Source organism: Kogia breviceps, chromosome 5 (assembly GCF_026419965.1).
Source record: "Kogia breviceps isolate mKogBre1 chromosome 5, mKogBre1 haplotype 1, whole genome shotgun sequence".
Classification (NCBI taxonomy): domain Eukaryota; kingdom Metazoa; phylum Chordata; class Mammalia; order Artiodactyla; family Physeteridae; genus Kogia; species Kogia breviceps.
The window spans coordinates 142,894,860-142,908,720 of record NC_081314.1 but is presented as its reverse complement, the minus strand read 5'-3'; positions in this window follow the sequence as shown (position 1 = coordinate 142,908,720).

The following is a 13,861-nucleotide window of genomic DNA, read 5'->3' as shown; positions in this document are numbered from 1 at the left end:
TTGACAGGATATGGGAAAGTGACATGATTACCCTAGTGTAGGTTGCATTTTTTTTTTTTTAAAGATTGTGAAAGAGAACTTGCTTATGCTGTTTTGAACTGATTCCAACATCAATTCTGGACATAACCTTGCACAGGTACATAGGCCAGCTAGAGCAAACCTAATAGAGATGAGAGGGGAATGAGGGAACCCAAGATTACGGCGTGGAAGAATAGCTGAAGGGACTGTCCAGTATTTATACTGGGAGCAGGATCACACGTATGGTCCATCAATCCAGGACCCAGTGTGGCGAATGGAAGTATTAAGCTGTCAGTAAATGTCTTCGGCTGTGAACATGAATGAACATCCAGAAGAGTGTCTGGAGCATAGTTGGACTCAGTATGGATGCCCGTTGGCCAAACTCAAAGAAGAACTTTTTAATAGAGGAGTTCCATATGGAACGGCCAGCCCTTTGCCCAGCAGTTGCTGGATGTGGGTGCTCAAGTATAGACCATGTGATTAATCACCACATACTTCGCAGCATTCGGTAGGTGGACTACTTGGCTGGTCGGGTCTCTCCCAGTTCTACGGAATTCAGGTTCTGCAAAATGATGAAATGTCATATATATGTACGTTCCTGGAAGGTCAGGGAAAAGGGTCTGAAATGCATGACAGCTTAGAAGTCTCACTCTTGGTATCAGTCCCAAGGGCAGGAGCACATTTGGGGAGTAAACATTTTGTAGACATTAGGATCCCCCAGATTTGCTTGTCCTGTGGCTTTTGTCTCCAGCTTGATTTGAGCCCGCTTTGCTTGGACGTTGAAGCTTACATATCAGCAGCACCACAGGGTCCTGGTGAATGGGGAGAGGCAGGCTCCTGGTAGGACCTCTGAAGTTCCCCTCCACATTTTCTCACTTCACAGGAAGACCGCCCCCTGCCACACTCTTCCATAAAGGCACACATCGTGGGGTTGTTGGGCCCAGCCTGCTTGGCCTTAGTCATGGCTCAGCTAAAAGAGTGTAGGGCAGCCCCAGGGAGCCTCAACCCGGCTGCAGACTAAAACCGTTTTCACCTCCCAGCAGACATCGGAGGCTGGGAGACAAGGCTGGCTTTCCGCTTAAGATGCTAAGGAAGGGATGGGAGCCAAGGTTAAATATGCAAGAAAGAATTTGGGCTGGAAGTGATGAAGCCATTTGGTAAGATCTCTTGACGAGAAGGCCAGGATATTCCAAGAAGCTGGCAGAAGGTGAGCAGACTACGCAACGACCTGCCTGCTTCAGAGAGGGTGACGCCCAGGGAGAGAGCCTCCAGAATAGACTTCTGGGAGGGTGGGTTCTGTCTCTTCCGGTAGGAGACACCGGAAGGGGTGGGGAGGAAGCAAGAGTAACTGTGCGGAGAGCCCTCTCCACAGAAACGTGCGTCTCGTGGGGAATAGTGGGACCCAATACACTGTGTGAAGCTAACGTAACCAATTGTGCGAAATAACAAGAGTCAACAAAGACAGTACAGAAAGGACAGTCACACTTATGAACATGAGATGCAAAGATATTAAAAAAATATTAGCTAATAGAATTCAGCCATGTATAACAAAGCACTTACATTATAACCAGGTTGGACTTATCAAAACATTGCAAAGTTGGGTTAATATTGGACAGTCAAGTAACGTAGCTCCCACATGAGTACATTGTGAGTAAAACACGATCATCTGATAGACACAGAAAATGTGTCTAATATAATCAAACAGGTATATATGACTATTAGCAAATTAAGAATAGAATGTGACTTCTTTAAAGTGCATCTATAGAAACATACAGCAAATGTCAGACTTAAAGATTTAAAATGGAAACGTTTACTTTGTTGTCAAGAATAAGACAAAGATGTTTACTAGTACCATTTATATTACACATAATTTTGGAAGTTCTCACCAGAACACTAAGGCAAGAAAAAAAGAAATAAAAATTATAAGTATTGGAAAGAAAAAAGAACCAAATATTTCATTAGTCACAAAAAACATGACTGTTTATGTAGAAAATCCAAATTAATCCTTAGGTTAATTCTTTGAATTTATAAGAGTCTTAGCAAAATTGTTGAAATAAAAATTCAATTGCATTTCTACATAACTAGCACACACACTTAGAAAAATAAACTTTAAAATATTATTTACAATAACATGAACTATGTAGTACCTAAGAATAAATCTAATACAGATATGCAAGATCTCTATGGGAAAATAATAAAACTTCACTGAGAGACATCAGAGAAGATCTAAATAAATAAAGAGGTGAATCATGTTCATGGAGTTGATGATTCAGTATTATAAAGATGTTTATTATTTGCAAATCCTGGAAATTTACTGCAATCCCTATCAAAAACTCCCAAGTCTTTTTCTTTTTAATTGTACAAGCTGACTTTAGAATTTATACAGAAGACACTCTTGAAGAAAACACAGTCTATATTTTGTGGGTTTTGTCCTCCAAGATACTAAATCTTATAAAGTTATAGTAATTAAGAATCGCAGTGTGAGATGGCTCAAAAAGAGACAAATAGATCAATGGGATAGAAGAAAAGTCCATAAACAAATCCAACATATCTGAATACCTGATATAGTCATAAGTGATACTGAAGATCAGTGCAGAAAGAATGGATTTTTTAACAAATAGAGCTAAAATAATTAGAAATCTATATTGGGAAAAAATATGATGGAGTGTTATATAATACCACACAAAAATCAGTTACATGTGGTTAAGGACTAAAATTTAAACTGCAAAAGTACAAAGATTTTCAAAGATCTTCCAGAAAAATATCTTCATGAACTTGAGGTGTAAAAGAATTTTTTAAATGTGACCAAAAAAATACAAGAAATATTGATAAAATTTTCTGTGTTTAAATTAAGAACTTCTTTTCATTAATAGAGATCATTCAAGAGAGCAAAAAAGACAAGCTACACTCTGGGAGAAGGTATTTGTAACTCATATAACCTGCAGATTACTAGTATCCAGAATGTATAACTATTATAAATCAATTTTAAAAAAGCAATAGAAAAATATGTAAAAGGGTGGAATAGCTCACTTCTCAAGAGTGGAGGTGTGGTATACAATAAATGTATGGACAGTCATCAAGCTCATGGTAATCAAGGACAAGTAAATTAAAACCAAAACGCTACCCATTTTATACCCACCGTATTGGCAAACATTAAAAAGTCCAGTTAAGAATGGTGATGGTGGTGATGTAAAACAAAGGGAGGTCTCATGAACTACTGGTAGGAGCAGAGATTGGTACAATCTCTTTGGAAAACAGTTTGGCATTCATTGTAGAACAGACAAAGTGTATACCCAAAATCCTGCTGGGGAAATTCCAAAGGAAACCAGGAACCTTCATAAGTCCACTAGGCTACATGAACCACAGTGTCCCTATAAGCATGCTTGTAATAATAACAACTGGAAACAACCCAAGAATCCATCTACATTAGATTAGATAAGCCAGTTTTAGCATATCCACATAATGGAAATATAGACAACGGTGAATGAAACTCACAAATTTATTATTGAGCCAAAGAAATGAATATCAGGAAAACATATACAATATGGTTCCATTTATTTTGATTTCAAAAGCAGGCAAAGTCAAATAATACATTGTTCGGAGATTATGCCAAAGTGTTCCAAAATAGGAATAAAAGCAAGGGACTGATGATTTCAAAGCCAAGACAGTGATTACGTCTCAGGGGGAAGAAGAGAGACGGGGTCAAGGAGGGATGCTCAGGTGTTTAAAATATCTGGCCATGTTCTTTTTTCCATCAGGAAAGCTATTTCTTTATTTGCTATGTATATTCATTTTAAACACTCTCTGTACCTATGATGTATCTTCCAATTCAAATGTTTTTCAAATGCTGTGACACAAAGAGGATAAACACATATGAAGCCACAGTTGCCCACCCACCAGCAGTGTGCTGTTGGAGCAATGTTTGGCAGCACTGAGAAACATGCTGCCCTCTGACTGCTCCTTGCAGAGGATGCTCCGTTTCCTCTCGTGAGGTGACTGAGAGTTCACTTTTGGTACAGTGGGTTTCGGTATTCCCCAGGTTTTTCTTCCTGTGCCAAATGCTCTCTGTTGGTTACTTACTGTTGATGAATATCTGTACCTCATTCTGTCTCTCTCTAAGATGAGTCTCCTGTGAGTCTTCTCCCTTCAAGAGATAGAGTTTAAGATTCCACCCTTTCAGTGCAGGCTGGACTCAGTGACCTGCTAATAAACAGAAAGTTGTAGAGGTGACAGTGTGTGACTTCTGAGATTACATGGTAACAGGCATGGTGACCTTCTCCTTGCCTTCTCCCTTGTATAACTCATTCTGGGGAAAGCCAGCGGCCGCGTCAGGAGGACACTCAAGCAGCCCAGTGGTAGGACCATGAGGGACTGAGACCTCCTGCTGATAGCCAATCCTCCAGCCCCAGTCAAGCCTTCAGATGACCTCATTCCCGGTCAACATGTTGACTGAAATCTCATGAGCGACCCTGAGCCAGAACCCCCCAACTAAGCTGCTTCTGAATTCCAGACCCACAGAAACTGTGAGATAATAAATGTTTATTGTTCTAAAGCCACTACGTTTGGGGCAAATTGATTACACTGCAATAGGTAAAGAATACAACTTGCTTTCTCAACCTTGCTGCCTATGAGTTCTTCCCGACCTACCATATTGCTTTAGACTTTAAGAATGGCTAAGCCGATATTGCCTGGGTTGACCTCAGATCTGGATGTCCCTCTGATTCTGAAATATCTTGGGCTGGTTCTTCTGTCATTCCGTTGACAAATTATGTGTCAACTCTCAGGTTTTCTGAGGCTGAAGGATATTGCTTAAAGAAATACTCTTCCCGCAGACGTAAAAGGGGTATTATAAGCACCTAGGACCCTAAAATTCTGGGTTTTGCAGATTGTAGTTGAAATAGTGTGGGTTTCCAAACCCCATGGGCATGCATTGAGTCCCACCATTTGCTGGCTGTTTGAACTTGGTTATAGCATTTAGCTTCTCAGAAGTTCTCTTTCCTTCTCTGTTGGTCAAATAATAGTTACTCAGAATTAAGTTTGGCTATGGAAGAAGAAAAACAATGGTTTTCTCAAGGTAGAAGTTTGCGTCTCTGCCATGTCAAAGTCCAAAGGTAAACAGATGGTCTAGGGCTGATGTGGCGTCCGTGATGTCAGGAAATCCAGGGTCTTTGTCTCTTGTTGTTCCACTATGTGTGGTTATTCTGATCAAAGGTTGATGCTCTAACTCCGAAATGTTCACAGCAAAGCAAAAGTTGGACTTGGACTATGTATCAGCTAGGGGTCTACCAGAAAAACAGAACTGGTAGACTATGAATGTCTGTATGCTTGTATGTGTGTATTAATGTATGTATGTCTGTACAAATGTGTGTATGTATTTGTTTCAAGGAACTGGCTTCTGCCGTTGTGCCATCTGGCTGGTGAGGCTGAAATCTGGAGGGTAAATCAGCTGGATGGAAACTCTCAGGCCAGAGCAGACACTGTAGTCCACAGGCAGAATTTTTTCTTCCCTAATTTTGCTCCTAAAATCATTTAACTGATTGGATGAGACCCACCCAGATTATGAAAAGATAATCTCCTTTACTTAAAGTGAACAGATTATGGATGTTGACCCCATCTACAAAATACCTTAGAGTAACACCTAGATCAATGTTTGAATAACTGCCAAGAGCACATGACACTACCCATCTCAGGCTGCAAGTCCAATCTAAGACTGATTTCCCACCAGTCGGTCTCCTGCAAAGCTCCATGAAAAACAGCTACAGTTGAGTGCTGGAGGTGGCAAATCAGGTCCCTTCTGCCACATCATAGAAACTGCATCTCCAAGGCTTGGGCTTTGAGCCCTCGTTCTCCAGAAGAGAGACCAGTGCTCCCCAGACATGAATCTGAAGCTGCTGGGACAGGGTTCGAGAGAAAGTCTGGCCACCCCTACTGCTGTTGGGTCCCGGCTCCTCGTCTTGCTGGAAGAGGCAAGCTTAGACCCGTCTAAGGGTAGGGCCCTCTCTGCAGCCTGATGTCAGGCCCTGCTAGCCCTGTGTGCCCTGGTAGCCACAGAACAATGTGTCCACAGGTGACCCATGCGTCCACTTCTGCTTCGGACTCCTTCAATTTTCTCTAATTAATGCTTCCCAGTAGGTCCTGTGTGTGTGTGAGATCAGGCCATGCATCTTTGGCTGAGTAACATCTGCAATCCAGCTCGCACCAGTGAGGGATGGAGAAAGAAGAGGGACAAAAAGCACGTGACGAAGTGTGCTTACTTCCCACTGATCGCACGTAGCAGCAGGGAGTCCGAAGAATGCATGCACAGCTCACTCACACGGAGACTGAGTGAGAGAAGAGATTGGGTAACTATTAGCTTTTCCCAGCAGGGCCGCCACCGGCACACAGGAAGGGTGCATGCTCTGGACCGACAAGCCATGTGGGTGAACAGTTCACAGCAATGTGGCCCTGTCTCTAGGCAACACATCCCGGAGCCAGGATGCAGGTCTTGGTGATGGGAGCATGGGCTCCGCGTCAGCCTCCACCCACCCCTCAGCCGTGTACCTTTCTGCTCAGAACAGTCTGCTCTTTCTGCTGACCTGAGTGATTTTTTTTTTTTTTTTTTTTTTTTTTTTTTTTTTTTTTGCGGTACGCAGGCCTCTCACTGTTGTGGCCTCTCCCGTGGCGGAGCACAGGCTCCGGACGCGCAGGCCCAGCGGCCACGGCTCACGGGCCCAGCCGCTGCGTGGCACGTGGGATCTTCCCGGACCGGGGCACAAACCCGCGTCCCCTGCATCGGCAGGCGGACCCTCAACCACTGCGCCACCAGGGAAGCCCTGAGTGATTTTTCTGCTGAATGTAAATGCGTCAAGGTCCTTTCAGAAACTGGGACAGACATGGGGGTGAGTGCTGGCAATGCTCTGTAACAAGTGTATGCCCTGTGTTCCCAGCTGGGGAAAGAATGCCGTTTGAAGGCAGAATCCTGCATCTCTTTTTGGAGGTCAGAAGCACTCCCTCCTGTACAGGTGCCTACAATAACAGTCCTCGAGGGGCTCTGAACTTGAGGCTTCGTGAAGATGCCGAGAGGGTCTGGTGACCATGGCCGCAGCCGTGCTTTTCAAGGAGCGCCGAACACTGCATACTTTATCCTTTATATTCTCATATCTAGTTGGCCTGTAAGGGATACAAACTGAGAACGTTGTTTCCGGTTCCTTCTCATGAGGGAGCTGCAGGGGACTTTCGATGGTGGACGCTTCCTATCATGCTGAGAATCAAGCTAAGCTCCTCCCCAGGTCTGCAGACTCTGCAGGGTTTGCCCCTGCCACCTTCTCTAGTTTCATGGCTCAGTTCTCCCCATGCTCTCCTCTCTCAAACCCATGGCCTTTTCCGAGTTCAGGCCTTCGCACTAGCAGCTCTCCCACTGCATGGGGCACTCTTTCTCCAGATCTTCACGCAGCAGCCTTCCTCGTGTCCTCTGGGTCTCAGCAAGGCCGTCTCTGACCACATCTAAGTCAGCCTTCTGCACAATCCCACATCCGCGGGGCTACTTTCGTCAAGGTCCCTGGCACTGGCCTTCTCCTCTTTTACATATTTGTTTTTCATCATCATTGTTGTTGAAACCTCCATGAAGGAGTGTCCTGGCATCTGGCAGGTTGATGCTTTTATTTGTCACTGAGACGGATTTGGAAAGTTCAGAGCTAGACCTCAAGCAGAGACGCCTCCAGGGGCTTCATGAGTTGGCTTTATTCCATCTCTCCGCTTGATTTTCTCTCTGTAGGCTTTGGTTTGGGGTGGGCTTGTTTTGTGTCATAGCGACATAGTAGCCACAACAAAACTCCAGGTACAGGCTTACGGAAGATCTCTCAACATCAGTACCATCGACATTTGGGGCCAAATATTGTTGTGGGGCTGCTGTCCTGTGCCTTGTAAGATATCCAGCAGCATCCCGGGCCTTTACCCACCGTTTTGCCAGCATTCTGGACATAACAATACGAAAGGTGTCCAGACATTCCCAAATATCCCACGAGGAGTAAAATCACCACTGGTTGAGAATCACCAGCTACGCCACGGCCTTTCAACCACTCCAACAGAAAAGCATTTGCTTTTCCCAGTAGTTCAAAGAGGAGCCCTGGAACTAAGTGTCACTCCTGGACTTTGGTCACGTGCCCTTCCTCGAACCCATCACTATAGCCAAAGAAATAAAATAAAACACTGATGGGCCAGCCTGAGTCATGTACCCTAGAGCTAGAGTTGGTTCAATCACAGCCAAACCTTTGATGGTTAGGGAGGAATTGTCACCCAAAGAGAAGTGAGGGAATTGTGACCAAAAGGGAAAAATTGTCCCGCTGGTCTGAAGGAAGTCTCTTTGGAAGAGTCCACGTTGTTCTTTTCGTACGCGCAGGGTGTCTGCGCTGGGCCCACTTCATGCCAATGTCATGGTAGCCTTCATGCTCTAAGAAAGTGAAGATGATTTCAGTATTTTAATCCATAAAGCAGAGATCCTTAACCGGGGCTGGTAATGCTCTAAATTGCATAGCAAACTTTTTTGCATTGGGGAATTTTTCTGGTGAGATGGCCCATTGCTTTCATCAAGTCCCCAAAGTGTACTATCACCCTAAAATATTAAAAACAACATGCTCTAGAGATTGACCTTGTTTCAAGCCTTTTAATGGTGAATCAGGTACAAACCTAGGAAGAGCTATTTGTGCTTTATTGAATGACCCTCAACACATACCCAAATCTGTTGGTCTGGGCCCAAATAACACTCCTTTTACGTTAAACTGACTATGCATTTGTAGATAATGGAATTACTAGTTTAGATAAATCCAAATGTTCTCTGTGAGTTTATTATTCAAGGTTCCTGAATTTCTCTAATGAAGCCAAGAAGTGAAAACTAGATGATGCTAACCTTAGTGTTTATGACTCTGTCCTCATCAGGAGAGCCCAAAGGTGTGATTTCATGCAGAGAGCACTGGCTAGGAAGGTAATGAGCGTTTGGGATCCTGCTTCTGTTCTGAAAGGCTAGATAAATCCAGGCAGTGAGTGGTCCCAGCGGTAGCAAGCATCAAGTCAACAAAACTTCCTTTTGAGAAACAGCCTTGTAGCACCTTCCAAGATATGAAGGTCATGGTGGGGTCAGATGCCATCATGCTACTGGTTTGCATTATGATTTTGAACTCATGTGACCCCTTGGTCCTGCTCTATGATGTCTTTGACACCATATGGCGAGTGTTTTACACATGGACCTGGTTGGACTCATAGGGTTCCCGGGATACACTGTGAGTGGATTGGGGTAAAATCAATGTCTGCCCTGTACATGGTCACTAGAAGGACCAGTTCTGTGCCTCCTTCTCTGAGGAAGACCTCTGGCATCTCTTTACTGGTGCTATAATCATCACCATAATCTCTGTGTATATCTGAAGTCTGGAATCAAAGTGAGTTTAAGTAATTTTCCCAAGACAACCATGCCAGAGTCCCTGCCACTGGGTCATATGGCTTTGCTGATTCTTCCCCAGCCTCCCAAGGTGTTCCTTTGTCTTCTCTCTCCCCTCTTTCTTTAATCCCCCACTCCATCCATTTCCTGGTTCCTCTCCTATTCCAGAAAAAAATGTCAGGGATAGAGTAGAGATATGTGAACATACAGAGTTCCTTTTCTATCCAAGAACTCCAAGAATAAGACAAACTTTCCCTAATATTTCCTGAACATTCCAGGCACCTTAGCAGGGATGGTACTGTCGAGGCACTTGAGGTCCCAGTGATGATGAGAGCAGCTGTGATGGAGTTACCTGGTGGAGATGCAGATGGGAAGGAATTGAAGGGCAACCTTCTCATCTTAGGAGGCTTTGCTCTGATGGTTTAGCAGGGAAAGGTCAGGGTGGGAGGAGAAGCTGGCTGCAGGGTGACTGGAGCAGCTTGTGGGTCTGAAGGCTGAATAACTCTCTTGGAGTGTTGGACAGAAGTGGAGCCAACTGTCCTTAGGGCAGGAGCTGCGTGCTCTGGCCAGATTGTTGGGAGATAATGATGAACTTGAGGGCAGGGAACATTGACCCAGAAGAAGAGGAGTCTTGAACAAATTGCATGCCTTTCATGGCAAGATAAAACCTCTCTGGTGACGAAAGCAATCTAGAGGTAGAAGCTGGGTCAAGGCTGGGCCACATTGCCAAATTGTAGCTGGATGAGATGAAGCTCCATTTAGGTTGGAATAAGGAAGGATGACCAGGGCTTGAGCCAGGACAGGGAAAGGCTATTTGTCATTGGTGGTAGAGACTTAAATCTTGGGGTCCATGAACTAGTCCACCATGAGTGAACCCAGTGAAATACTTTCAAGTAGAGGATGGTGACTGGGGATGTGAGTGATGGGAGTGTAAGCCTTCTAGATAAGGAAGGGCAGGGTCCTGGAGAAGAGCCCAGGCAGGCTGGTGAATCATAGGCTGCCCACCTCCCCAGTGGGCTGTCTCACCCTCCTGGTCTTTACACACATGCTCCCTCTCCCTGAAGTGCTTCCCCCACATCACCACCTGCTCGGTGCTCATTCGTCCTTCAAGGGCCATCTCAGATCTCCATCTTTCACATTTTTGAGCACCCCAGGTCCAGTCCTCAGAACTCTTCTTTGGTTGATCCCACACAGTCTCATGTCTTTGAGGACTATCTCTGTGTTCTTAGGCTGTAAATGCAAAAAGATGACTCCCAAGTTGTAATTAGTTGAAATCTTCCATGGGCTCCAATCTCTACTTGGCCGCCTAATGATCTCAAACTTAACATGTCCCCAAACAAAATCAAACTCTGTCTCGCATGCCATATGTCAAATTGAAATCTGATTGGCTCGACTTTACAGAAAATGTACAAAAATCAGCTCACTTCACATTACTTCCACCAATACCTCTGCAATGTCATACCTTAACAAGCCCTGTATCAGTCAGCTCCGCTGATTAACAAACATCCCCAAACCTCAGGAGCTTTTGACAAGAGTCTATTTCTCATTCATGCTTCATGTCAGTGCCTGTGTTCAGTTCTTACAGCTTTGCTCTGTGTTTTCTAGTTCAAGGACCTGGGCTGAAGGACAATCCCCTATTTCTTCCTATTTGGGATGTCTGTTCTTTTAGAAGAGGGAAAAAAATAACAGCCAGTCAGGCAATGGCCCCTTAAACTTCTACTCAGATCTGATTTCTGCCCAAGGCCCGTTGAGCCAAAACAAGTCGCACGGTCAAGTGTACAGTCAAGAGGGTGGGGGAGTTTATTCTGCCAGGGGGAGGCAGGTAAGCCCAGGATGCAAACTCCTGGGAGAGTAAAGGGACAGTAAGACGATCTACCATCTCTCCTAACTTGTCTCCCTATTTCTATTTTCCCCACCTACTCTGAAATTCCATTCTTAATTTGGCAGTTAGAAAATACCTTTTCAAACCTTAATCCAATCATATCGCTCTTCTGTTCAAATCTTCCAATGGTGCCTGGCCGACTGGGAGTAAAAGTATAAACCAGCATCCTCATAGTGACCAACAATGTCCTGTAGAATCTGACTGCCAGCCTCTGACCACCTATGAGACTTCATCACCCACTACCCCCTTCATTCACTCCACTTCAGGGATACTGACCACCGTGCTGGTCCTCAGGGCCTCTGCACTTGCTGGACTCAGGGCCTCTGCCTGAATATCTTCAAGGCTCACATCCCTCCCTCCCTTCAGGGCTCTGCTCAAATACCACCGCCTTCAGGTCCACCCTGCTGAAACCTGCACCCCCTGCCCCCTGGGGGGGCACCTCTCCTCATATCCTACTTCATTATGTCCTCTATCGGACCTGTCACCTCCACTACATTTACTTGTTTGTATGTTTACTGTGTCTTCCTCACCGGAAGGGAAGCTGTCTAGGGAAGGGACTCCGTCTTGCTTGCAATTCACGCCTGATGGGATGGTCAGAGCAAGTTTTAGACACGCCCCCTCTCTTGATTTAGTCTCGTGTTTAATTCATTTTATCTTAACTTTTGCATAAGTAACATGATCTCATGACTCAAACGTTTGAAAATATAACATACCACACAGTGAAAAGCCTTATTTCTCACCCTATCCTCTCCCCTCCCAGGCTCCCCTCAACATATAACAACTATTGTTCAATTGTGTATCTTTTATAGTTTTTAAAATGCATATGCAAGACCACATGAATATAAACTCCTGCCTGGGACTTCCCTAGTGGTCCAGTGGTTAAGACTCCGTGCTTCCAATGCAGGGAGTGCAGGTTCGATCCCTGGACGGGAAACTAGGATCCCACATGCCTCGTGTCCAAAAAACCAACAAAAAAAACCCAACAAATAAACCTCCTGCCTGCTTCACTTTCTATTTGAAAGATGGCAGGATAGGTACCTGCTGGGTATCTTGCTTTTTCCACTTAAAAATGTACCCAGGAGACTTTCCCCATCCATTCAGAGAAAGCTTCCTGGTTCATTTTTCATAGCTGCCTGGTTTTCTGTTGCTTACATGTGCCATTTTTATTTGACTTGTCCCCTATCGAAGGGATTTGGCGTCGTTTTCACCCCACTGGTTATGCAAATAACACTGAAGGGAGTAATCACGGACACACAGAGGAGAATTGACAGAAGCCAGAGGTAGTCAACGGATTCATTTAAAAGGAACAGTCTTTAAAATATTAAGAGTAGTGATTTCTGCCCTAGATGCAAATAAAATCACCCCAGAGCATCTAAAATTAACTGATGTCAAGACCTAACCTCCAAAACTTCGGATTTCATTCATCCGCAGTGCGGCCCAGGTGTTGGCCCTTTAAAAAGGTTTTCCTTTTGAATTTTATTGAAGTATAGTTGACTTACAATGTTGTGTTACTTTCTGCTGTACAGCAAAATGACTCAGTTATACATATCTATTAGAATATATATGTATTTATCCTATATGAATAAGAATTTTAAAATGCAGCCAGGGCTGGGAACCATGAGAGCGGGGGTGGGGGGGGATGCTTGGATGATAATATTTTCAGGGGAGAGAGAGCAGAGGTTTGGGACAGCTGCCCGCTGCCAGGGACTTCGGCGAGGTAAGTTGGTAAAGCTTGGCTGGTTGGTTTGTCTCAGTAAATTTAGCTTCTGTGTATTCTGTGGCTCTGCCTCCCCACCTACCTTCAAATGACAATCCATAAAGGCCCACATTACTTTTCAAAGAGTACGGATTCAACTCTGGGTCTTTCGGACAGATTACCATGTGGAGTGGCCCTAAAAGAAGCCACTTTTATTCAGATAAACACATATTGTTGACTCATCTGGTCTCCATCATGAGGCACACGCTATCAGAATCTTCGTTTTGCAGATGAGGAAGCTGTGGCTCAGAGAAGTTAAGCGGTCTGCTCAAGGTCACACAGCTCAGAAGTAGGAGATTCACACCCAGGTCGGAGAGCCGAGGTTTCCTGCCGGAAGGGAGCCGATTTCTTTTCCTGCAGCTGTCAGGACTTGCAGACTGTTGCCACTTTCTGTTTGTTTGTTCGTTTTCCTTCATCTTTTCTAAATCCTCTTTCGCTGGCCTCTTGTAACTCGTCTCACATCGGCTCCAGCAGGGTAAACCTTGTGTCTTGTGAAGCAGAGATCATCACTCACTTTCTTTTTTCTTTCTGGGGAAGAGGCCGTGAGCCTCTAAGTCATGTTACCAGCCCCCGATTCACCTACCCTCACCAGGAAGGTCTCCACAGCCTGGTGGGCTAGCAGCCCCTGACAGAGGGCAGGGGGTGGTGGTGTGTGACCCAACCCCCGGACCTTCCGTCACCCCGAGGAGGGCCAGCCAGCCAGAGCATGTGAGTGTAAACCGCTGGCCATCTCTCCCCCACCGGAAGATTCCCAGCTTGTTCCATTGTTCCCTCTCTTGCGACGCCCAGACCTGCA